At 24.8% G+C, this 4,859-nt stretch overlaps 1 long non-coding RNA gene across 1 annotated transcript; it reads left to right on the top strand.

Moving 5' to 3' along the window:
- The first annotated feature begins 1,486 nt into the window (after positions 1 to 1,486).
- On the top strand, positions 1,487 to 2,754 carry LOC136090477 (uncharacterized). The gene is made up of 3 exons (XR_010643445.1): positions 1,487 to 1,829; positions 1,979 to 2,002; positions 2,182 to 2,754. It is a non-coding gene; the product is annotated as an uncharacterized LOC136090477 (long non-coding RNA).
- The last annotated feature ends 2,105 nt before the right edge of the window (positions 2,755 to 4,859 follow it).

The raw sequence follows: 4,859 nt of genomic DNA, 5'->3' as shown, positions 1-4,859 counted from the left end.
AAAAATAAATCTCCCAAACATTACTAGAAATGCTTTCATTGCCAATATCAAAAAATTTATCCTTCATAAAAACACTCAATAAAATTCTAACACAGCATTTTCACTATCTTATATCTTCAATTAATCCTGTCTATTTTTCTAAAATATAACAGCTTTTAGTTTTCCCTTATTTTAAACCTATTCAGTTATCTCTTTTACTACTCCTTACCCTTCTGTTCCATATATCTACATATTTGTATGAACCTGAGTGTGCATTGTGTGTATGTACATGTATATGTATAATGTGTTTACTTATTTATTTATATGTGTTTATTTACATATATGCAAATGTGTGATTATGTATATGTATGTATTGTGTGTATGTTTGTATATGTATATATGTGTATATGTATGTATGTATGTATTATGTATGTATGTATGTAGGTATGTATGTATGTGTATGTACGTGTGTGTATGTGTATATATATATATGTGTGTGTAAGTGTGTGTGTATATGTGTATATATATATGTATGTATATATGTATATATATATATATATGTATATGCATATATATGTATATATATATATATATATATATATATAAATTATATATATATACACACACATACATTATATTATAATGTATGTGTGTGTCTTAAATAAATATAGGTATAGCTTATATGGTATTATTTATAGCACTTCCCCAAATGACCACTTCTATGCACATATTGTTATTGTTAAGCATTAGTATCTCTATAATTGACATTATTATTTTTATTATTGCTACTGTTGTAAATTACTAATGTTATTATTATAATTATTATTGTTATTACTACTGTTATTATTACAACTATTACTACTTTATTATCATTATTAATTTTATTATTATTATTAATTTACTATTAAGTTTATATACTTTTACAAATTTACAGGTAATATTTGTAGGTCGTCATGTTTTTGTCCGTTACATAACTGTTTGTGACTGATCCTAGCTTTGTATTAATTTTATTTTATAAAGTGAAATAAATGATTGATTGATTGATTGATTGATTATATCAGCAATATAAAAGCATCAAATAGGATCTTTATATATTTAAATTATATGCATAATGATGTGATATTGTTGATAAATATTGATATAACATTTTAATGACAACCATTAAGATGTTTAATTTTTATATATGTTAAGATGTTATTATATTGTTGATATAAAATAACATCTTATTATATAAAATAATAGTAACATTATATAAAATAAGATATAGTATATTATATATTATTTATAGTAATATATATATATATTATATATATATATATATATATATATATTTTTTTTTTTTTTTTTTTTTATAAAAGATTCTATATGGTTATGATGTAGTTATGATTTTGGTAATATATATAATCATTGAATTATTATAAAAAAAGGCAACATATTATTATAAAAGGCAATTATATCTTTATAAATATTAACAAAACACTGTATATATTAACAAAAAAAAACAACTATATTATTATAAATATTCTATTTCACAGTTTTTGTTAAATGGTACATACCTCATTAAGTATTACGATCATAGTTCGTTTAGTTGTTTTAATAGCTTTATTTAGTTTTAGTTAAAAAGGAAATTGGTGAAAATCAAATCTGGCATTAGCCTCAGCATGTTGCTTCAATGATTATTCTGATGTAAAACGTGTTTAAAAATTTCGTTTGTCTAAAAGTAAATAGAGATATTATCAACGCATTAACAATGGTTTGTTACCAATCACATTGAGAAGCAGCCAGAAGCAAAAATGCTAATATCAATGAGGGTTTTATCAAAGTAACTGGGAGTTTTCAAAGAGTAAATGGTAAAAATTATTGATCAATTCAAAAAGGGAATAATCTTTTGATCTTTTATTGTTTAAATATGCTTGTTATTAATGGACTGTTACGAATGAATTTTGAAAGAGTTGATTTATAAACTACTTACTTAAAAATATCTTTTTTACTTTTTTAGAGATGTTGTCTAAAAGTATCCTGGGTAAAGATTTTTATTTTTTTTAATTCTGAACTAAAAAAGAATATAGCCTGCATTAAAATATAATGCAGGTTTCCTTTTTGCTTGTTATCAGTCATGATTACACTATTTAATCTACATCAGATATAACTACATCAGAAACTTATTATATATATATTAACTTAACATCAGTTTACTTTCAGGTAGATAGTGATGTAGAGCAATCCTTTGGTCATCTTAAAAACCATTGGAGGTCACAAGAGAGCTGGAGCACTTCAGTGCTCCTAGCATATGTTCACCCTAACAATATACTGTAAAATGTATTTTGCGTACAATTTACTGGAAAACCTTTGCAACTCCTTAGGATTAGAAATTCCAGATGACATAAACTTTGAAAACAATGATGAAGATGATGTACATGATGTTCAGGCTGAATTAACACAAGTCAACCATTTCGACTTGGTATTGTACAAAGAACACTAATTAAAACTATTTGTTTGTAAATCAAAGACAATAATATATTGTTAAATGTTACATGGGTAAATGTTACAAGGATTTAATTGATGTTTTATATATGACTTTTTTAGGCATTATACAAACTCCAAACTTGAGTTTGTTCATGTTTAGGTTAAATTAGTATACAAACTTTCAATTATTTGTATTTTAAATAAGCACTATTTATGTGATATTTATGAGAGATTAATTGTATATTAAACAACTTTCAAAATTTACCTGCCCTTAATAATGTCTTTGTAGATTAATCAATTCTGAACCCCTTTCCCTCTTTTCTTCTTAAAATTATTTTCCTAATAGTTTTTACTAAAAAATATTCAATTAAAAGTATTTAGTTTTTAAAGCAGAGTTTTAAAAAAATATAACTTTCATTTTATTAGGCTGTAAAAAATATTAATTAGTATTAATCCCAAATTTAAATTTGTTAGAAGTTTTGTTTAAAGTTGTTAGAAGTAGAATTCAATTTTAGAAAAGTTTATTTTATAAAATTATAAAAACTTAGTTCTTTAAAAAAAAATCAACTCGGTTGTTGTTGTTTTTTTTTTTTGCATAAGTTCAGCGCAACCCTAACTTTACGGAAATGCTGCGAAACATCCGTGAATACCAAATAGTTACGAAAACAACGTACGATTTCCGTTACCTTAGTTGAGCCACGCAAGAGTTATGAAAGTTTGGTAAATCCGCACCCAGATTTATAATGTTAACCAATCACAGACACTTTTTAAAAAAAAACAGCTTTCTCAAGTTCTCTTGAAACATGTTTCCGGTTGTTTTAACTTTTAAAGTTATTACAAAAATGACTTAACACCACTAGTAATGTTGCTGTTGTGTTAATGATCGTGAGACTAGAGTTGATTTTACATAAGAATTTTAACATAAAATCGTTTTCGAAGTCAAACTGGATATATTGTCTCAATCAACTTAAAATTTATTTTGTAAAATTTGTTTAAGGAACACATTTTAAAAAACAAATTTAAAATCGATAATTTGTTTTCTGAAGAAATAGATGTTCTGAAAAGAGTAAATCAATATCAAGAGTTTTTCTTAACTAGGTCTTAAATTGACAAAATAATGTTTTAACATTGATTTGCTCATCTTAAAATTATTGCGCAAATAGATAATGATATATTGTTGGCAATTGAGAAGTATTTTTTCAAAAAGAATTTTTCATTTTATGCAGTTAGCCATCTAGTTTATAAAAATCACGTACCCGTGGTGTAGTGGTTAGAGTTATGGAGGTTCGTGGTTCAATGCCGGCTCTGGCCATATATGCATCATTGGTAAGAAAGGAAGCGTAAACTTCCGCGGTGTTCTGTGTTAAGACCGTTTTGACTTCTTGAAGCACCTTAACAACTAATAAAAAAGTTTTTAAAAAGAAAATTTCTTATGCCGAAAAATTTACTTAAGCCGACTTACGTCTGACTTACATCTACTTCCCACGGTCTGATATGACATCTACATCCCGCTCAGCAAAATTAAAATATGGTAATATGAAGATGAGGATTTTTTTAAATAAAGCAAACTTTGATTGATATTTTAGATAAAGCTTTACAGCTCAACGAGAGAAAAACTCTTTCTAAAAAAAACTAAGAATCATTGTGACTGACTGGCCGAAAGCAGACTGAATGATTTAATACCAATCATTCAATTTAATTGGCATAAAAAGTATAAATATTTGAAATACATAAAATTTGTTTTACAGAATCCATTGCAAAAAACGTTTTTGAAAAATGGAAAACGCACTATATGTATAGTGGTTACACATCTTCTATAGATAAATATAAATTTTCTCTAGAACAGTAATATGGGTAATATAAATTTTCTCAAGAACAGTAATATGGGTAAATATAAATTTTATCTAGAACAATAATAGTAGGTACCAGTACTTCCACTATTTATATAGTTTTTATAATACCTACTCCAAATTGGAGTAAACAAAATTAGAATTAAAAAAAATTAGGTTTCGTGGGAGTATACAGATTAAAAGAAAAATTACTGAAGAAAAAATAACAATAAATAATAGTCAACATATACGTAAATAAAAAAAAATTAATACATAATTACAGCTATATTTTAAACTTAGTAATTCTACTAATAGATCATTCAAACTGACAATATAACAAGTTTAGTATTTTAAAACTTTTTTTATTATTTCATTTACATCAAATTTAGAATCTGTTTTTTAATTCATTTTCTTTTTTCTTTTTTTGAAAAAAAAGTGCACATGTTTCTATTGTTTCTAACTATTGATTTGTTTATGTAATAGCTTTAACATTTTTGTATAAATTAAATGCGGTTTTTTATATATTATACTTGATAATGAGGGTATTTATACTTCCTTGACCCTATTCGATTAAAGATCAAGAAT

The sequence above is a fragment of the Hydra vulgaris genome, chromosome 14 (assembly GCF_038396675.1).
Source record: "Hydra vulgaris chromosome 14, alternate assembly HydraT2T_AEP".
Lineage (NCBI taxonomy): Eukaryota > Metazoa > Cnidaria > Hydrozoa > Anthoathecata > Hydridae > Hydra > Hydra vulgaris.
Note: the sequence above shows the minus strand (reverse complement) of the source record. Positions and strands in the feature narration are given on the sequence as shown.